The sequence below is a fragment of the Lissotriton vulgaris genome, chromosome 4_1 (assembly GCF_964263255.1).
Source record: "Lissotriton vulgaris chromosome 4_1, aLisVul1.2, whole genome shotgun sequence".
Lineage (NCBI taxonomy): Eukaryota > Metazoa > Chordata > Amphibia > Caudata > Salamandridae > Lissotriton > Lissotriton vulgaris.
In genome coordinates, this window is record NC_141691.1 from 1,908,119,507 (window position 1) to 1,908,142,136 (window position 22,630).

Here is a 22,630-nt window from a genome sequence, read left to right on the forward strand (position 1 = left end):
GAACTGCAGCATATAAATGTAAAATGGAAATGTAAAGTATTTGTAGAGCGCACTGCTACCAAGCGGTTTCGTGGCGCTATTACTCATACCGCTGTGGAACCCTTCCTGGCTTTCCCTGTGAAGTGTCCACTCCTGGGCACCACCAGGGTGAAGCCAGGCATCCTAGCGCTGTTGGGGCCGTTGTGGAGATTAAGCAAGCTATTGCCCAGAGTTGCAGCGTGGGACCCATGATTAGAATAGGCACTGAGGCGAGAATTTCAGGTCCGAGGAATTTTTGAGCCCGAGACCCGCCGAGGTGGGAATCGAACCCTGGTCCCAGGCCTGAGCTCTGCATCAAGGTCTGCCACTCTAACCATTGAGCCACACTTCTCCACTATATCCAGCATATGTAGGGGCATTACAAGAAACTGCAGTATGCAAGGGCTACCCAATACAGCTCTAAAATTGGAAGGGGCTTGGTTTAAAACGTTCGCAGCTATCTCCTGCTAGGTGTAGTCACCGAAAATCTCCAGTGTAGATACTTTTAGATTTAATTTACAAAGCATTTGGGTGAAGTAATGTGATGTCCTACAATATTACTGGAAAGTAAGCACTTGGGTTTCCATTTAAGGCTTAATATGTTGCTGTGTATTATAGCTTGCATGGTTTCTTTGAGATTTAGAAGATACAAGATTGGAATATTATATGTGATTGACAATTCATACAATAAAAAATTATGCAAAACCTTTAGAAACGTGACCACAAACAGTATGAAATGAAAGTATAAAAGCAATTTTCAGAAGCAGGCTGAGAGCATAGAGCATCCTAAACCATAGTAAAACAATAAGTAAATCTAAACTTCGTGGAGAGCAATAATAGTCATAATTCATAACATCCTTGTTTCAAGAAGAGTCCTGAAGCTTAAAGGGGAGCCAGGACAGTCGAAAGTCTCCTGGGTGAGGACTCACCTCAGAGGTTGGATTGCTGGAAAAAGAAAGTCTGATGAAGGTGTGGTGAAGGGTAACAAAGAATGCTCTATGGAATGACTAAAAGGGTTGTAATTTCTCTTAAGTGGGATAATTATAGGGAAAGGAGGTGGGGTTTAAAACACTTATCAGCTTCCTCTTAAAGTAGGACAATGTGTCTTAGCATTTGTAACCTAAATATAAATTACACTCAAACACTATGCGCTGTCCAATATGTCACTGGACTAAAAGAATCACAGATCACTGCACAAGAGTAACCAAGTCACACAGCTGTATAGTTAAATCAGGACTAGCTCATTTCTTGGAGCCTGAAAAAAATACGCATGCAACCAAGAAATCTCACTAATTAAATAGTAAAATTGCATCACAAAAACTTGTGGAAAATAAATTTTGAGACGATATTTGATGGAAAGTCAAGGCTCCTTTCAGATTCAGAAGTCTTGATTTCAGAACGGGTGGATCTCAACGAGATGGAATTGTCCCAAACACTTAGAAAAGGTTTGTGATCATACATTTGGGGTGACGGTAAGCCTCAAGTTTCAGTCATTCAACCCAATAATACTGACATGAGGTAGTGGCTGAGGGGGAAATTAGTGGTCATACACATGCTGGAATAATAAGCAAAACAGTCCCTGGTGACAGCCATCACTTTATGACCACACTGCCAATTCATTTTTATAGAGACCTTTTCCCACTGTGGAGGCCATCTAAACATAAAAGTCACCCTTTCAAACTTGATCAAAATCCATTGGCATTAAAAATATATCTTAGACAGTGAGGAGGATTCCAAGAAGTTTCATACTTCCCACAATGTCCCAGCCACCACTATGGAGTAGTGGGACGTGGCCACTGAGTAAAACATTGCCATTGTGCAACATTCCGTCCATCATCTTGTGTGTTTTGCTGTTCACACTATGTGGGAAGGGTATGCTCAGACGTGGGTCCCGTGCTCACTACGCCACTGGAGTCAAGCTATCCTGACTGAAGATGGCTGATAGCCAGAAACCGGTCCTAGGATGCTTGATTCCGGTCCAGGGAAGACATGGCTTGGCAGTTCGGGCTGGACTGTTCTCATGAGGCACAGGGTCAAGAAGGATTTGTATATGGCCATGTCTGAACTGGGGTGGCTTGGTGAGCAAAATAACGATGGGTTAAACCCAGATCTGTGACTGGGGGTGAATGTTTGGTCATTGTGCAACATTCCATCCAACATCTTGTGTGTTTCACGGAGTAAAACAAACCTTCACCTTAAAGAAAAAAATGAAAATGAAAAGAACATGCTAGAGATGCTAGACCTAGGCCAAAATGTTGGTGGTGAAGGAGTCTTGTTAAACTACTTGGAAAGCAAAAATACTAATTATTGGCATCATCATTTCTTACGATGCTGATCTACAACCCTATTCCACAGGAAACAATAATGGTAGGGTGTAGATGTAGAATTATAGTTGGGTAACTGACTAACAGGATGTTTTTCATCTCTGGATTCTATGCAACATCAAATGGAAAACAGAAGTGAAGCCAAAGTAGTCTATGATATCACTCAAAACCCGACAGGTGAATGCCATCCCAGTTATTGACATTTTAAAGACTCATAATTTTATGCTAAATGTGACCCCCCCCTCCCCAGACAAAAACTCTCATCTATGCTTTCAAGATATACACGGGGCAGAGGAGTTTGTGAGAGCCATTTATAATATGGCCTGCCCTGTAAATATTAAAAGAGACATGGCCTCCATCCATGCTTCAGGCCCTCCTCCCCAATATCCCACTCACAATTTTTAAAGTAAAAACACCTGTCTTTCCACTGCCCGCCCTTCTCACCTTATGCACTCCCAACTCCCTCCCAAAGTAAAAAAAATGTTTAAAAAACACAACCCTGACCTCCTGCCACCCACCCCCATCATCCTCTGTGCCATCCTGCCCAAATATGTGCTCTCCATATTCACATTAAGAGTGGAAATCCATCAAACACTGACAACAGGCACAGACATCTTAAGCATAGGCAAAGTGATAGAGCCATTTCTATTCTGCAGAGTCTTGCCCTGATGACCTTGAATAATTCTTAAACCGATTTTAAAAACACTGCTTTCCTTTAATTTATCTGTAATGTGGGTGATGTGAGGGTCTATGACCGACATTTTGCCGCGCATGTGTTTGTTTTTTACAGCATTCATAAAAGAGTGTCTTTCAGATCAAAATAGGGCCTCGCATTAGAAATGGGTGGTTGTCAGATTTGCAATATTAGGGAGTTGCTGCGTTACACTATTGAAAACACATCACTATCCATGAATAGTAACTAACCAAATTTGGAATTTGGATGAGTGTGCCAGTGCCCTGCCAGTTACCTGTCCAAAGAGGGCATTAAACAGCTGAAACTGGATCATAAATTCAAAGCGGTTTCGCACAGGGCCCCCCCAAAAATAAGTTTGACTCATGGCCCCAAAAATCCCTCAAGATGTTCCCGACAGCACGAACTTGAGCCACTTGCAGGTTGGAGGATTTTCTTTTTTACTGCTCCACGTGCACCTGCAAAGACCTGTTCAGGCAGAGCCACCCGCATTGTTTCCCCTTTCTTGGGTTCAAAGCTGGAAAACTGAATAAGGTGGTAGAACAGCGGGGAAAGAGCACACCCACCGGTGAGGTCACAACTGTAGGCAACCACTTTTTTTATCCACTGGTATTATTTTACTCCGGTGAATACCCAGCTTTCGATCCAGTTGATCCTGTAACTTATTATGGAGGCCATGCATAACATTAGATATATGCTGAACAAAACCGCAGGCGTACGGTTACTCCACAGGGGTAGGGGGTGACGGGGGTCTGAAATAAGCCTACCATTTACATGGTTGCAGGGCAGAAATTGCAGAAATCTGCACTACTCTCATTTCTGCACAATTTTACTGTAACCATAGATGTATCCAAGGACTGTTACAGCAACAGTTAATGCCAACTCCATCGCTGATTAGCCAGCAAAGGTCTTCTTTAAAAGACCCTACAAACCTGTGGAATCAATCCAGTGAGAACACTATGCAGCACATAACACCATCTCTGGCACCACCACTGAACTGAACAGCAAGCATTGTAAGTGGACCCTCCAACGCCAGCATCCAAGGCTTCACCAGGTAGGACTGCGCTACTTTGGTGGGGCATCTTGAGAGTGTGCCAAACGCAAGGGCTGACTCTAGATTTTTCTAGACCGACTTAAACGTTGCACGTCCTACTACCGAAGGCTAAACTTTCACATGTACTGAAAATGACAGAATTTACCAATACCATCGATCTTGAATTTCAAAGTAAAACAATACAAATCACTGATTTATGAAACCAGCACCCCTCTTAAAGAATACATGATGGAGATGTAGGCTTTGCTGGTGGTTATAATAACATGGATATCTTAATATTTTTATGAATAATATTTTTTGTTTTACTGACTTGCATGCGGGAAATCCACTCCCTCCAATAGTTTCCATGTTCCGAGGGTCACGTTGCAGAGTTAGACGGATACCACATTTCAGTATTGATAATGCTTCAGTATAATACTGAATATTCGTCAGAAGCAATTTAATGCATTTCTTTTTCTAAATTAAGTCTTTCCTAACCAGGCCTAAAAATTCCTCGCATATATGACCGTTTAGTCAGCTTAGCATATCTCTGTTGCAAGAAGTAAAGAGTTAACTTTATTAATTTTGTTTTTATTTTTTGCTGGGAACTTTATGGTAGCAATGTTAAGATAAATAGCTGGAGATAGAAAGACATTTACGTAGATTGCAGTATTTACTTTCAATTGTCTCCAGTATTACGACATTAACTAACAATATTGATACTCAAATAGCATGCACCCTCTTATTGTAAAAAATGATACAAGTGTTCTCGTATGCCCCACAGTTTCAGTACCTCTCACCACCACCTGGCATGATGGAATTGTGGTTATGGAGGCTGGCAGTTTAGCCAGGTCTCCCTAATTCAAGTCAGAAGCAGGAAGCGGCTGTCACTGCTTGTGTGCGTCCAGGTGCAGCAAATAAAGGTCATTTTCCAAAGCTGTGACATCACATCAGTGGAAAGTAACTTTCATAGAACATAGTGACCACATTACATAGCTCAAAACAAACTAAGGTAAATGCCTTTTTATGGCTTTCCCGTAACCATGTTATTAGATCTCCTTTATTAAATCCGGAAGCCTGCGGGTACAAACGTATAATTATTAAACAAATCACATTTAAGTGAAGCTACCTAGAATACTAAGTTCACAAATGAAACGATTTCATTGTGTCTGCAAAGGCAACACTTAAACTATATAAGACATTAAAATAATGTTCATGATCAGGAGCTCTTGAACTTGTTAAAAACTAAAATCTGTATCATGTTCACCCAGGGGTGTTCTTAAAAAGGATGCAAAACCTCGCCCACCAACCTAAGTGGCATGCTTCATCATCGGGTTGCTCCTCGTCAGAATCCACTGTTCATAGTCCTGACTCGCTGCTGAAGATGGGAGTTCTTGAAGGACATCTTTTAGTGGTTTATAACAAACACAGTAGATAGTAGGATCCATCGGAAAGAAGCTCAAATTACCTAAAGGTCACCTTAATTAACTGGTTCCGTGCTCAGGACGGCTCCTGGCCGTCATGAGTCACGGTAGTCATGTGCTCATGACGGCCAGGAGCCGTCCGAACATTGCTGCTCTGCCCACGTGCGATTAATTCCCCGCCTGTGCGGGCGAACGAATCAGTGGGCGGAGTTTGGATGACTCCCGGCCATCATGAGCACATGTCTACCGTGACTCATGACGGCCAGGAGCCGTCCTGAGCACCGCCCCCCCCCCCGCACCCCTTGCACCATGGAAAAATTTACCCCACAGCCTAAGACTTTATTCAGAAAGTGGACCCTAATTGGAGTAAATCTGCACACAGGCATCACTATCAAGCGCCTAATTGTAAGTTTGGCGATGGTGGCAGTATAGCCACTGCCACACTCTATTACAACTTGGGCTGTCAAACCGCCATGGCACTGCCGCAACCGCCAGGAATCAGAGATCCCTCGAGTTGGCACAGCAGTCTTGAGGCTGCAATATGCTAACACAGTTTCGCCAAGCATATTATGAGTTTCCTCTCCACCACAGTTTTTATGGCAGTTCATACTCCATAAAAACCGTGGCAGAGAGAAAGCATAGGGGACCCTACAGGCCCCCTGTTGCCTCCGGGCCATTGGGTGCATGCAGGGTGTTACATGTTATACCGATGTTGTGCATACACCCTAGTACCTGCTTGACATGGACTGCATCAGTCCATGCCGTGCAGGTACTGCCTTTGGCATTTCTATTGCTGTGTCCATTTCATAGGCACTGCCAAATAACTGCCTGCCGGTGATGGTAAATATGTAAATGCCATTTGTAAAGCGCACAGCTACCTCCAACGGAGGTGTCCCGGCGCTGTCCATATACCGATTAGGAACCTTTCTTGGTTTTGCCCTGTGGAATGTCCACTCCTGGTCACCCCCAAGGTGAAGCCAGGCATCCCAGCGCTGTTGGGGCCATTGTGGAGTTTAAGCACGCTATTGCCCAGAGTTGCAGAGTGGGACCCATGATTAGAATAGGCACAGAGGCGAGAATGATCAGGTCTGAGGAAATTAAGCCCAAGACCCACCGAGGCGGGTATTGAACCCTGGTCCCAGACCAAACCTCTGCATTAGGGTCTGCCGCTCTAACCATTTGAGCCACACTTCTCCACATTGTAAAATTAGTAATCTGGCAGGTGGTGCGCGTACAGGTTTGGCGGTGTGGGAGTGTGCAGGTCCCACTCCCACACTGCCAATCTCGTAATCTGGGCCTTAGTCATCATCCTAAAAATGAATATTGGTGTCTGTGCACTTGTCACACATTCACAGAACATGTGTTCAAAATATTGTTTTTGAATAGTATACTTGAGGATAAATCATAACTTAGTTAGGGTAAAGTAACCACCCCATGGAGGGTGTGCTGCAGGGACTCACTGTAGTCAAACACTTGTCAAGAGAAATGATGGACCCAGTGGTTCGGTCAGTCCTCCACAGGCCTTCTTAAGCCCACTCTGCATGCCCTGAAGCCTACAATCCAGTCGCTCAGCATGGCTATACTCATCTAAACAAACTAACATTCTTTTGTCTGAGCTTCAAACCCTCAGTGACGCTTTGCACCCACTATCCATCCCACATCCTAGGATGTGTTCAACAAATTAAAGGCCACGCTCTGCAGCCCTATACAAAACACACCACTGCTCAACCACACAATTCTATTTTGGGCATGAGTGAAGGAAGGGATGAGGAACAGTTGTTAACTAACAGTCATAGACGTCACAAGGAGGAGTACAAATATGTACCTAAAATCTGGCTACTCCCTGAAACCACCTCTCACAAGAAGCAGATTATAGGCTTCTGGGAATTGTGTACTTCACATGCACCCACACACATTGCAAATGAATGCCTTACACAGACGTTTACAAGCACTAGGGCAAACAAAAAAAGAAGCATACAGTATAAATGCAAGGGCTGATTTCTGGCCTAAAGGTAATTTCAACCGGTAAATGCTGGAACGTTTCAAAACTGTATCAATCTTGACTAGCTAGCCTCCATTACTAAGGGGGAGATTTACAAAAAGCCATGCAATGCATGGCAGCTTCCCTCGGGGAAGCGCTGCGTCGAGAGGGAGGGAGCAGGTCCGCGCCATGTCTGAGACATGGCTCTCTCCTCCACTTACCCTTGCTCCTGCACCAATTTCAGCGGCCGTGCGCCATGCACACACCTTAGCGCCATAGCGCTAGGGTGTGTGCAAGAGTCTTTCTACAAGAAGGTTACCCCTCCTGTACAAAATACTATGCCTAAACATGATGGAATGGTTCGCACAGTGCAGCATGCACTGGTTGGCGTCACTTTTGTGATGCTAACCAGCGCAAAATGTTTGTAAATCTCCCCCTAGGGTTTTTATGATGTACATTTGCACAGCAAAATCTACTCAAGATTTAAACACGAAACATTTATTTCCTAAAATTGTCATGAACATAAAATCAGTCGAAAAAAGGAGATTATATGCCCACATTCCAAGGCCGGTCTTCTGCCAGTGAACCGATAATCCTTCTACAAAGACATCAGTATTTCCAATGGAGGAAGTGTCTGGCTGATTAGGGAATTTTCTGACTAGGGAATTTTCTGACTATTCACAATATTATATTACTTATCTTATATCTTTTTAAGTCGTCAACGAAAAGTAAATTGAGAAAGGACCACAGTTACAAACTATTGGGTACTAAGGCAGATAAAGAAGCAAGATATCCTGGAGATTAGCCTTGATTAAAAAAAGTATATTCTTGAAAAGAGCTACTCCAGTTAAGTAGTAAAACTGCAACGTAAAAGTGCAAGCCGTTTAAGAAGACAATTAAGTAAAGGTAGGCTAGGGTTGTCCAATTTTTATTACTCATTAATGTATGGTTCTCTTCCAAACAGCAATTCTAATTTGCATATATTTGGGGCTATAAGGGCTAGCAGGACCCAGACTGGCAGAGACTTTGGGCCAGATTACAGCTTTGGCAGAGCGGCAGTCCCGCCAAGCATACTACTGCCTCCTGACTGTCGCAACACCCTCAGGTAACAGAGGTACCCTGGAGGCTGCGGCGGTGCAATGGCAGTCTGATCGCCCAAGTCCTAAAAGGGCGGCCGGGAGGCAGGGTGTCCCACAATTCACTGTGGGCTTCTTAGGATTTAAACTACCTAGTGACTTTAATAAGCCTACGGCCATAGGAAGATAAATCGTGAGGTCACAGATGTGCATTGTTTTAGCTAAGTTTGTCCAACAATATATCGCAATTACTGAGAAATCAAATTTTGACGTATCTGACTTGCTGAGCCAAACGCTTATATTTCCATCTTTTCAAAGCGCTCATGAAGTTTCATGCAAATATTCCAAATAATTGAAAAGATTTAATTTTCAAAAGCTCAGAAATGCCAAAAACTAAAACATTACATAAAACGATGTTTGACAGGTGCATCGAGTTAATTATTGCCATGTGTCTCAGTTGATGGACACCAAAACTGTAAGATAGTCAAGTTAAATTGTAAAAATAATATCGAAAAACAGATAAGTGCCCCAAGTCAAAAGATCTGATTTTCGCACACACAACAAGGAACCCAACATGCAGGCGACACACAAGGACACAGCAGGTACGTAAACACAGGCAGCAGCATTACTGCAAACATTTTCACAATCTCCAGCAGATGCAGGCACCATGCACTAAGACCAAAAAAAGCATCAATGCAAAAATACATGAATACATGATTGTGTCGCAGGAAATGCAAGGAGGTGTAAGTTGGAAGTGAATCACTAGGTGTTGTGCCTCGGGGCACTTACTGATGTACAGTTCATTAGAAAAGGTGTGGCAACAAATACATATTTACGCACTGCAAATTGGGACCTTTTTCGTCCTTGTACTCTCAAGTGGATGTTGTGTGGCGAAGTTTTGGGAGATAAAGATATAGATATAAATGTATCTCACATCCACAAGTTCCGGTCAAGAGATCCCAAGCTGTCATGGGCGGTCCAAGGTTAGGATACCAGCAATCCTTAATCTAGGTCCTACTTGCCAACAAATGTTTTGAAGGAAGCCCTGGGCATCCAAGTTTCCTTGATTGAAGATATATACATACACACATATATACATATACATACACACATATACATACACACACACATATATACATACACACACACATATATACATACACACATACATACATACACACACACATACACACACACACACAATATATTTAGAGAAAGACCTCACATGATATATTTGGAGAAAGACCACAGCTGCGGTCGAAATGTACATATATACATATACACACATACATACACTAAATAAGCCGGTCACCACCGACATTTTTTAATGCAAAAAAAAGATTTCCGGTCTCCAAGGCACTGAGTGCTTTAGTATGGGAAGTACCTATTTGTTGGTAGATTCTATACTTAAAACGTTTTTTTTGTCACCCATGTACATGGCTAATACAAAGGCGTGCACGCACCGGCAAACCTGCACAGCTGCAGAAGGTCCTGTGTTAGGTGTGAGTGACACTTGCATCCAGTGCTCGGGTTTTGCCTCGCAGAGTTTGGTATACTGAAATTTAAAACAATACAACGACAAAGCAAATACCGTCTCAGAAGACAACGTTCTGTGGCCAAGTAGATTTCACAAAAACAAGGCCACTTACTTGGCTGCCGCGCTCACGGCGAGAGAAACGTTTCTAAAACCTAAAGAGATCCTGGCTAAAATGCTGAAAGTCTGGCTTCCTGTAGGTTTGCTGTTTTCAAGCGCCCTGGGCCTTTTTGATGTGCTTCTTCCGAACCCATAAGTAACGAAAGGTTTCCAATTTAGCAGAGCGTTAACAATAAAAGCAAAGTAGTTTCAACATTCTGCTAGAGATCTAAATTGGCTCCTCAAATGCTTTTTTGGTTGAGTTTTAGGCACACGAATTAGTAAAAAAAAAAATGGTATCCCCACCAAGTCAAACAAGCACTGCCTGGTCAATAGGAGAGGCTTTTTGAGGTGAACACGTAAAAAAAATGTGCTGTTTTGCATGCCTCTGCGTGCATTGGCACAGTAAAGTCAGACTTGAGTGTGTGAAAGCTCAGTTTGTGTTGGTTTGTGTGTGCGACTGAGTCAATGAATGCTACTTCCTATTCTGAGTAATGCATGGAGGGGGTATATACCCGCTCATCTTGGGTATCAAGAGCACACTCGGTCCTTGCACTCCAGTCCCAACTCACCTTCCCAGTCCCATGCCCAGCAGGGGACTTTGCTTGGTCTATTATAAGAAAAATGTAGATTTGTATTAAATTGCAGCATTTATATAGCGCTTACTAACCCCCATATGGAGTGCTGAAGTCCTTATCTACATGGGTAGTAAAGTACACCGTGCCGAGTGTGTGGTTGGAAAGAAGTTTGTTTTGATCCTTTTTGGAAGCGTTTCCATATTGTGAGTGTTGCACACCGAGGTGTGGTTATCGTGATACGGGATGTAGCGTACAGCAGTGTGGTGGATGATTAAATGTGAGAGACAGATGATTAGTTTTATAGTTTTCAGTATGCTGGGAGCTTGAAACAGCTCTACGGGTCCCTTTATGGTATTTGTATTCTACAGTCTGCACTGGGTTGACCAATCTGAGATTCTGTGTATATTTGTGGTCCTGAGCTGGCACAGTGGGAGAGGGAGACAGATCTGTTGGGATGGGCATTTATTATCATTCTGTATCCGGGCGGCTTAAGAAGTGATCAAATCACATAGATAATTGGGTACTGCAATAGTGGACTATATTAAAGCCCTCTGAATTGTCCAGTAATGTGTAAAAGACATCTTCAGTTATTTAATGCCTGTTCATTTGGGGAGGTTTGTTTTTGGCTCTGAAGTTCTGGTTATGGACAACCTTCATAGCAGATATGTCTTGTGTGAATGTAAGAAGTATACGTTACAATCTGCTGCTGACTGCTGTGTATTATTGGGGGCCACAACTGTTACATAAGCAAGTGCATAACTACATAATGCCAGGGCAAACCATAGGTCACCCTACTACCTAGCTTACCGTCATATCGAAAGCTGTTTGCTAGTTGAGTGGTTTTCAATTTGTGAGTTGCAAACTGAGGTATGTGTGAGGGAGTAACTGTTTTCTGGGCTCTGTTTCCAGGATGTGGGTGGCATATGGCAATAGGTACCCAGAAGATCCACTATTTACATCGAACTGACCATTTTGTGTTGAGGGACTAGCTCTCCTACAAGGGCATGGAGAATGTATCTTGATCTAGCTATTGGCTAATTTGAGATTCAGTTGTCAGAACTTTAATTGTGAGCTTTTTTCCCCCACTACCTTGAATAAATCATTTTTCCTTCAGATTAAGAGGCACAAGTTCTAACCCTGTTCTCCACTTGCACTGAGGTTTTTATTTCCAAGTGGTTTTATTTGAAATCTGGGGGCAGTTTTGGTGGAGCAGACAGTGAAAGGGTCACGCAGTGTATGCAGAACTTTAAATGGGCCGGTGCGGACTACCTGCACTTTTTTATTTTGAGAGTGCGAGTACCGGCACTTCAAGAGAAATGCTATACTTTTAATTTGAGCATACCAATACTTCTCAGAAACAAGCAGGTACTTGTTACAGGGCACCTGCACTTTTATTTTTCCATTTCAGGCACCAAGTGTATGTATAGCCACTTCGCACAATATCTACCGCCCATTCGTCGCCCGTTAGCTTTTGGCATTTCCTTAAACAAAATCAAACACCAGAGCTGGATACGTAGGACAAGAAAGTCAGCATTAAGCACCAGACACTTCCAAGCTGTGCTGGTTTCTTGCAGAGCAACTCCCTCTCTTAACAATCTGCTATGATCTGTTCTAGTGAATTGTAAGCTGGAGAAGTTGATGCTCTTCTATTTGAACAATAAATTGTAATATTCTTCAAATTCAGATTCGGAGAGATGTACTTTAGATTCTTCCAGACCAACTGCCTTCAAGGTCTCAGCCTTACCCTTTCATCCTTTACATTTAGTCGTTTGTCCATGGCTCGAACTGCAGGGAAGTAAGACAGGTCCCTAATTTTTGACCTGTAACAGGAAAGTTGAAATTGACAAGGATGATGATTACTTACCACGCAAGAGTAGGAGCACATGGAGTCTAATTGTGGGAGTAAGTGCGGTAATCCTGTTGGGGCGAGGTACCCCTGTGGCACTCCCTATACGCTTGCTTTATACAGGCTTGATCAAGCAAGAACTGGTGGCAAATCACCCAAACAAGTAAATAGCTGAAGTGGCCAAACTAAACACTCTTTTTATACACACCAAGAGACTTTTGGGTAAGCCAGATCTAAAAATGTCTTAATCAAACACCAATACAGGAAAGGTGTTCAGCATATAGCGTGGTAAAATACTAGCCACGCCTTCCTTGAAAACTTGTACTCATGTGACTGGGTTCAACAAGACTAAAACAAGTTTCAGGAGTTAGCCTATTCCTGGTAGGCACAAATAGCAGTATAACAATCCAGATGCCGAAAAATATTCTGCAACTGTGTTTAAGTGACATGATGGGCTGGTGTTTACTGACCCATAAACCTAATGCTAATCCATAAAACAGTGCGTAATATAGAGTGCTGCTGATGGGAGGATTGATGTGTATTGCTGTGAACATCTCAGAATTCCTCTTTTATTTTAAAAAGTGTGCTGCAACATAGATACAGGATTAGTTGATTTACATTATATTAATATTCATAACGGTCGTGTGACTAATGTTCATATGCTTAGTTCACTCTTCTTGCCTTGGGGGAACTAAAAGCTGGTAAGCACTATAGGCCTGATGCGGTTCTCATTCATAAACGCAAGGTGTGCAATTTTCACATGAATTGTAAGTGAGCGGGAATACCCTTTACAATGCAACCTATGTACTAATAGGTTGCATTGCATAGGGTCGCAAGATCACCTGCCTAATAAATATTAATGAGGCTCATCGAAACCCCTTATGATTGATGGCAAATACAGGCTCCGGTGAAGCACACCATTCACTTTGACCTGATGATAGCTAGCTAATGGCAACTCCATTTTACAGATTTCCTAACACCAGAAATGCAAAAGAATTGAATGCTCATGATAACATGAAAACGTTTGCATTGCCATTCTGCGGCAGTATGGGCCGATCTTCCTAAACTCGTCAAGAAACACTAGACCGATTGCCCGAAGGCTCATGGGCCCCAGCTGTCTCCAGGGAAGCACTTCCATCAGTATAGCTCTACCATGGGTTTGCATCGAAGCCTACTCTGGGGTCTTCGCGTGCGATTGCTGGCATGCCTCAGATACTTGTACCAGGGCAATCATCAGCATTAAACCCAAACAGTATGATGGATCCTGCCCGACCAGGTGCAGCTTCTACCATACATCACCCGCTCTGCATTGAGCCGAAAATATATTTTATCAGCTGCCTCAGATGTTGCTGTATACTCTGCCCCTACAGATACAATAAACTCTACTCCACAAAACCATAGAAAAACAGTCCGTAGGTAGCCACAGGAGCTTAATGCAGGTGTTTCTATGACTACTATACAATATAAGTTGATTGTGTGCATGAATCACCCAACGGGGCTAACTCTGCGCACAGTCAACCCAAAAAACTGAACGCAAGATCTAAAACAGTGCCATTTATATTGCTTTCCTAAATTTGCAATAGTCCGAGATAGTTCAGGCAGAAAACAGCAATTTATTCCAGAAGGTGGGAACCAAGTAAGAGCAGGCTCTTCCACCACATGTATATCGAATGTGTGAGAATAGAAGCTCCTCATCACTGGAACCAAATTCCTAGTGGGGTGATAGTGCTCAAGTCTCTGACAAAGGTGCTGAGACCCTTTCCCGTACAGAGCTTTTTAGATTAAACAGCATTTTTAAAACTATTCTTTACTGGCAGCCAATGTAAACATTGTAGAAAAGGAGTAGAGGGCATTCTAGGAGGCCAGTTACAGATCAGTGTGAGGCCTACTGACTGCACAGTTGCAAGGACGTCTGTCACTAGAAACGAAAAGACCCCTTTAAAAGGAAGCACAAGGTATCTGCATCTTGTACACCTCAGTGTCTGGAAGACTATTTTTGACTGTGGGTCAAGATTTGCCTGGATTTATGTTTCAGTGTGAGCCGTGGTTTCTATGACCTGTAGTACAAGAGCATTTATCCATGATGATGCAGGGGAAATGTTCCCCGAGGCTGCAACAGTCTCTTCAGGGGCAGCACTATCGCCTCCCCAGGGCTCAATGAGCTTTCTTGCCAGTGGATTCACACTTTGATGTTCTGGCTTCTCTACCAAGAGGTTCTCTTTGATGTGCAGGGAAATCCTATCCAATGGCCATTCAGCTTCTTGCGCTGAGAGGCATCAAGTACACAGGAATGCCTGGCCTTTAAGGCACTCTACGGGAAAAGCCCCATGTTTATAAACAGCCTTATAATCAAACATGAGCCGACCCGCAATCTCCGTTCTGCCTATCAGTCCCTTCTCACTCTGCCCTCCTTTTAACGGAAACGTCTTGGTGGGTGCCGATTCGCTCATCTTGCTCCAAAGGTTTGGAACTCTTTTCCCGTGTCGCTCAGGAGATGTACGAATCTCATGGAGTTCAGGAGCGCACTGAAGACCTGGTTATTCAAGCAAGCTTCGGGTTAGGTTAACTGTTTTGTTATCTCTCCTCACTACCAGTGCCATGAAACCTCTGGGTGCCCGTGTGCTTAACAAATTCAGAACAACAACATCACATAACAGGAACCTCTCTCTGGTGCAGCGTCCTCGAACCACCTGTACTTGGCATTTCAAAGGCTCCTTCCCGTCCCTTGATTTGGAAAGGTTTGTGTCCAAGAGGCTTCAAATGCTTGTGTTTTGGAACCGTTGGTGGTTTCCAACACTTGAACTCGAAGGCTTCTCATCTCAGTGGCTACTGGGACCCCGTTCTATGGGTTTTGAGCCATAGGCCCTACACAGTCAATTGGCTAAGGGGCAAGGGTCTTCAAAGTTTGTCCCACAAGGTTTAAGGTCGTCCACTTAGAAGGTGTAGCAGCCTGTGCTGTCTCCTCTACTTGTTGCGGAGTCTACTGTCCAAGAGTTAGACCCCTGAGCTGCGGGACGCGCTACCATTTCTCGCTCCAAAACCAGGGGAAAATGTTCTGCCACAAACTGCTTTCCCGTTGGGTGCTGCCTCAAAGGAGGGGGCCCAAGACCCACAATGCAGTTAGGGCCTCTGGTGGCATTGCCACGAGGCAAAGGAGTAGCCAAGGGGCAAATGACAACCATGCTCCAGTCTAGGCATGTTATGGTACCCATCGGCAGCAGTCCTGAGCCATAGGCAGGGCGGAGAATGAGGGGGGCTCGGCAGGTACAGGGCCACCCTAACGCTTCCCGTATTCCCCGACGTGCTCCAAGCAGCAGCTCAGCGACAACAGACCAAGGGCGCTCACGTCCGCCGGTGAGAGGGCACCGAGCACGCGCCGACAGCAGCTTTTCCTGGCACGAGGCTGCGCAGGGGACTCTGCTCTGAGGTACCGCGTGCCGCTCACGCGCGAGCTCGGTGTGCGGGACTTTGCATCGGTGGCAGGGTTTCCATCAATCACTTGACACCGCCGTCAAGGTAACTCCTCGGGGAATGGCAGTGTCTCCCGAGGAGAGAAGTAAAACGAGTGTGGTGTTGTGGGGGTACAGATATCAGAAACGAAGGGACTGGCATACACCTTAACCATGCGTCACGGCTAGTAAATGCCCCGTATCCCGGCACCTTCAGGCAGTCCAAGGCTTTGCATTCTGGGACCTGCAGTTCAGCACTTCTTTAGTCTTCGGTTTAAAAGTCACAGCTGGACGCCGCATACACGACAGGATGATTTGTAGTTCGTTCCCAGGGTCTATAAATACTGCCACAACATCGGACGGAAAGCTGACTCAGGCGGCCGGAAGCCTGACTCACGCGCCACAAAAGCGCCAAATGAAGACGCCTCTGGCAGGCACTTTGGGACTGGTTACATCTGGCGTTTGCAACATTAAGAAGTGACATAACTACACCAGCGCTACATAATGAAATCTCAAAGATGTCAGAATCACAAATATTAGGGGAGATATCTCCGATACTGCCCGAAATGCAACTAAACAAACAAAAAAACCGTAGATCCTTGATACTAATTGCTATTTTGAATTCCAAGTTTGAGGAGTGTGAGCCAGGGGCGTGAAGCATGCTGGGATAGCAGGCCTGCTGACCTGCCGGCGTTGGGTGTGGTTAGGTGACAATGGTAACAGCAGTACTTTCCCACATGATATCGGGCGTCTAAACTGGTAATTATCCTTCATTTAATTAGCCGCCATTCACATCCACATGACACGTTCTTCCTAGAAACCTGCTGTTCCTGATGGACAACCCCAATTCAGGCGGTCAGTACTGGATACCATTGTCTTGCAAACATTTCCATGACGCTTCCAGCAACTTCCAAACACTTAGCATTTGTTACCCGAATTAAACAGTAGATACTGTAGAAAGACTCAAAAACTACCACCCTGTCAGATCTCACCATCAAAGAACAAGTATTTTACCCAACGCCATCCACATATCAGAACCCTACCAAAGGCTTCTTTATGGGTTAACTAAATGTTAAGGGGGGGGGGGGGGGGGGGGAGATAAGCAAAAAAACAAATCTTTTAATAAACATTCTAGATGTTACAAAAACTTCTGAGGTTTGCTGGATATTGAAAAATCTGAAGGACTAAGCAGTAGTAACTTAATATCAGCAGATTTCTGGAAAATGTTACTATGTTCGTTATCGGAGCCCGAAATACATTTAGAGAAGCTAGCCAACTATTACCACGAGCGTGGCGTGCTTTAAGCTGCCAAACATTTCAAGAAATTATATAATGTCTGCAACTTTCCAAATATTATATATCTGTGGTATGTTGCCAGACACACTCGTTGACAGAAGTGACGTAACTATTGTGAGGGTGCTGAGATATTCCTTAATATTTAGAGCTAGACTACAAATCTTTAAGAATCGGTTTATTCAGCAGAAAATCGAAGGGCAAAGCCAACCGAGCAGAGTCCAAATATTTGGCACATTCTCAAACCAACCATGAGAGCAAAGCCATAATATGTAGTATTATGGACACTCCTGGAAAAAATAACAATTTAAGCAGGCCCCGGTGAGCAGCAACCCAACAGAACCGGACGTAACCTGTTCGACTCTTCAACTCTTCACCCGGAGGCGTCTTGGCACCAGACGTAGAAGACAAACTAACCAGGAGACGGTTTAGAAACTGATATTTTTAAAGTTTCTAAACACTGCCCAAACATTGAGAGATGGCGGGGAGATGGAGGGGGGAGTTCCTAGAGCAGCAGGAGGGAGTGAGAGAGAGTTCCTAGAGCAGCAGGGAGTGAGTGAGTTCCTAGAGCAGCAGGGAGTGAGTGAGTTCCTAGAGCAGCAGGGAGTGAGTGAGTTCCTAGAGCAGCAAGGAGTGAGTGAGTGAGTTCCTAGAGCAGCAAGGAGTGAGTGAGTTCCTAGAGCAGCAAGGAGTGAGTGAGTTCCTAGAGCAGCAAGGAGTGAGTGAGTTCCTAGAGCAGCAAGGAGTGAGTGAGTTCCTAGAGCAGCAAGGAGTGAGTGAGTTCCTAGAGCAGCAAGGAGTGAGTGAGTTCCTAGAGCAGCAAGGAGTGAGTGAGTTCCTAGAGCAGCAAGGAGTGAGTGAGTTCCTAGAGCAGCAGGAGGGAGTGAGTGGGTTCCCAGAGCAGCAGGAGGGAGGGAGTGGGTTCCCAGAGCAGCCAGAGGGAGGGAGTGGGTTCCCAGAGCAGCCAGGAGTGGGTTCCCAGAGCAGCCAGGAGTGGGTTCCCAGAGCAGCCAGGAGTGGGTTCCCAGAGCAGCCAGGAGTGGGTTCCCAGAGCAGCCAGGAGTGGGTTCCCAGAGCAGCCAGGAGTGGGTTCCCAGAGCAGCCAGGAGTGGGTTCCTAGAGCAGCAGGAGTGAGTTCCTAGAGCAGCAGGAGGGCCCAGCGGTCTGAAGGATCTTCAAGTGAGAGACCTAACGTTCACTGTGGAGGTTACGACGCTCTGCACCCGGATAGAACATGTGGGGTCAACAACCAAGTCACGAGGAAGAGAGAGGACGTGAGCGAGAGTAGGCCGGAAGCACCAGGCAGCGTCCCCACTGTATTAGCTGCTTGACCGGCAACCAGTGGAAGGCTGGCAGGGACCTTCCTAGTTCACTTCCAATTGCCTTCTCCCCCCACCAAACTCACCACAAAGCATAGATAATCCCGGGCTAATCCACAGAATATATTATAACAAAACAAACCATCCAACCTGCAGCCCAGACAATGCAACCCATCACCCCAAAGGTACCACCATCAAAATGCACGACTTGTCCGAAAAGCGTCCTGATGTGGCGGCAGGCTGACAAGGCCGGCAGCAAAAATAAATAAAAACTACCAATGAATTAAAACCATCATGTACATTTGGATATGCAACGGAGACAGTAGGGATGTTACAATCCATTTCCAGGGTCCTAGCAAAGAATATTAGAGGCCTACACTCCTGTACAAACGTTGTGAAGAACAGGTCAAAAACGTGTGTATTGTCAGAATAAACTTTTTTTAGTTTTTATTTAGCGTTAGCTTGAGCGATGGCCCCCGTGCACTTTACATGAACACCAGTTTACTTTTTTAGGCCTAGGGAGATTTGCCGAGGATCACAGGTTGCTGAGCCGAGCAAAGGACTCGAACCAGGTTATCCAGGTCCAAGGTCCGCCGCTCTGGTCGTTGGGCCTCATTAACCACTGTTAATTATTAGATCAAACAATGTCATGAGGCGGTGAAGGTCATCGGGCAACTAATCGCTTTTGAGGTGATTTCTCACCGATGATTAGTGCGAGGGGCACAGGCTGTGCCCTATGGAGAAGCGCCTCCCCACACCGCCATGTGACCCTAACCTGTCCCCCACCTTTCATCACGGTCACGTGGTTTAGGCCTCACCCAGGAGGCTGGAGGCGCGGCAGGGATAGCTGATACCGCTACCACGCCTCCAGGCACCGATGCGAAGTGAAAACAGCACTCTCGTGCACTGCAACACGTGCCTTCACTAGTGCTCGTGATACCCGGAGGAGCACCTGCGGCACCCCCACACTTTGTCATGAAACTATGGGAGACCCAATATGGTAACCAACACCTCTGTGTTGCCCCCACACCCTCAGAAATGGCTTCGAGACTCCTCCAGCAAGGGCAAACACCACACCTTGACCAGTTATAATCCTTAAAGTTCAAATCTCCACCCGCCCCCTTTAAAACAACGGGATACCGCCTGTGGACACACGAACCCTCTTACCCCTCCCATGAACTTGCTGTGACGCCACCTGTCCAAAGACACTACCATTAACATACGACGACACTACCTGCCTAGTGCCACCCCCTGGAATTGGGGGTGATCCCAGCCCCATAACCAAGGTGCTGAACGTCAATGCAAGGACGGTGCTTGATACCCACCGGCACCCCCTCCCGGTCGGCCGTTTAGTGACCCCTTAGTGACCAACCACCCGGGGAGATGCACGCCCTATTGTGAGGATGCGCAAGGAACCCTTAAGATGACAAGCAAACCACGCAGGGACAAGTCACACATGTTGTGATTCCACACCGCCACGACCCAGGTCTCAAACTCAGGAAAGTAGTTACCAACGGTGCAGCATGTGCAGTGACACCGGAACCCAGGCCGGACGTGCCACTGACGGCTGATTATCTATTAGGATTTAATTGCCCAACCTGCAGCCAGGGGGGCCTTTACCTTGCACCGGGGTCCAGGACACCCTTGCAACTCCACTAAGTAAACCCTGACACCCAATTGGTGGTCCCAGGACCCCCGACACAGTTAACACGTTTGCTGGCAGGTTTTACCGGACTGAAACCCACTCACACCCGGAGAGCTCCGGAATGTCACTCATGCACTAAGCCACGGTTTATAAGCCTGCGCTAAGCCGCTAGCCAGCCTCCCTTCCCTCCCGCGGACCCCCGCACTCCTCCCTCCCGAGGCCACCGCACTCTCCAGCCCGCGCTCTCACCTCTCAGACCGCTACTGTGGAAACTGCCCTGTCCGGAGTGCACTGTCCCAGGACTGCTGTATTTACGTGCCGCGCCGCTGCCCTGTGTGATTTTATACAGCCTCGTGGGGTTGGGCTCGCACCGCCCTCCCCTTCCCCGTGCCGCGCCTCTGGACGGACTGTTGCGCAAGAGAGAAGGGCCGTGGCGGGGTCACTACCGCGGGGCCTCGGGGAGGGGGCTGGTCTGCTCCGGGAGTGTGGATCCACCTAAGGGAAAGCAGGGGGTCCACTGCAGGGGGATGTGCACCTAGTTTTTTTAAAAAAAATTATGTTAATTATTTTAAAAGGCAAGGTCTGATACAGAGGGGCGGAGAGCTACAACAAGAAGCCAGAGAATCACCAGAGGAAAGCAGAGGACTTACAAGGGGGCATAATTCTACCACAGAAGGTAGGCAGTGCTTTAAATGGGCCGGTACTGTCCGGTGCTGAGTACCGGCACCTTTTTATTTTGCGATGGAAAGTACCTGCACTTCTCAAGTGAAATGTAATACTTTTAATTGGCGAGTACCGGTACTTCCCAGAAATAAGCAGGTACTCTGGCACAGAGTACTTGAACTTCCATTTTTCCATTTCAAGCACTGGAGGTAGGGGTCTTCCTGAGGGAGGCAGGCTGGCAGGGGTCTGGGACTGTACCATAAGGAAACAGGGTAGGGTGACCAGATCTTGACAACTACAAACCAGGACATTTGGGAAAAATAGAAGAAGGACTACACATTTTCACCCACGGAATGGCGCAGAATGACAGCTGTCATCAACATAGGACCACAGCAGATGCATTAAGAAAGTAAATAATATGTAATTTCTACAACCAAACTCATACCTTTTAGTTAAATTGCTTACTTATAACAGCTGCTAACTAGCAAAGCTTTAGAACACCCAAAAAAGTGCCTCTCACTGTTTTCAGTTAACCCCTTCTAAAAACCGGGACATGAGCCAAAATTGCCCAAATCTGCTGGGACAGCTGGTGAAAAACCGGGGCTGTCCGGGCTAATCCGGGACGTCTGGTCACCCTAAAACAGGGGCCCACCTCAGGGTAACTAGGGGCTGCTACAGGCGGTGTGGGTCCACCTTAGGGACGCAGGGGTGGGGGAAGGAATCTATCACAAGGAAGCAGAGATCTATATAAGGAAAGTAGGGGTTTGCTGTAGGGAAGAGGAGATTTCTTTTCACTTTAAGCGAAGCAGGGCCCTGCTATAGGGGTCGGGGAACTCCCATAAGGAAGCGGGTCCTGCTCCGTGGAGGAAAGATGGGATCTACCATACAGAGATGGGGTCTCCCAAAGAGATGGAGGGGTCCACCGCACAGATTAGCAGGGATCTGGACTACAAAGTTCTAGAGTTCTGCTAAAAAGAGGCAAGAGGTGACAGAAGGAGGGTTTGCCATAAAAAGGGGGGAACTTCCAACTTTCAGGTAGATGCATCAAGCATTTTTGCGAGCGCAAACGGTGCAAATCGAAAAATTCGGCTGTTTGCGCCCGCAAAAATGGCATTTGAGATGCATCAAGGGTTCATGCACTCGCAATTTAAGAATTCGCAAATAATTACGAGTTCTCAAATTGCAATTGCATTTAAGGAATCGCAATTTGCTATTCCTTAAATGCAATGCATGAACCATTCCAAGATTGCGAATTCGCCATCTGGGGTCGCTATTTACCGCGAATCCAAACTACGTGGTAAAAAGCAAAAACTTAGAAATATGCACTTTAGTGCATTTTTCTAAGGTGTATATTACACACACACATGTCCTTGGGACATGTGTGTGCGCAACACCAGTGAACATTACCATTTCAGGGGTGCAACAGGGTGTCCTTTGGACACCCTGGCACCCTTGAAATTGCAACACATTTGCGATTCGCTAATTGCTAATCGCAAATAAGGAATGGCTTTCCTATTCATTCCTTTTAGGCCCATAGGAATGAATGGGAAAGACATTCCTTATTTGCGATTAGCAATTAGCGAATCGCAAATAAGGAATCAGTAGGAATCGCAAATAAAATTGCGATTCCTACATGCATCCCGTTTTGCGAGTCTTT

General features: G+C 45.6%; 1 protein-coding gene across 2 annotated transcripts in view; it reads right to left on the minus strand.

The window, feature by feature from the left end:
• Positions 1-20,726, minus strand: part of NDRG1 (N-myc downstream regulated 1) — a 166,382-nt gene extending 145,656 nt beyond the window's left edge. The window contains exon 1 of one of the 2 annotated variants that reach the window (XR_015309930.1): positions 20,560-20,696. The gene's annotated coding sequence lies outside the window, so the exon portion shown is untranslated. Of the gene's footprint in view, positions 1-20,559 lie in introns of both variants that reach the window. The other variant, XM_086966247.1, reaches the window with a different exon arrangement.
• Positions 20,727-22,630: the final 1,904 nt, after the last annotated feature.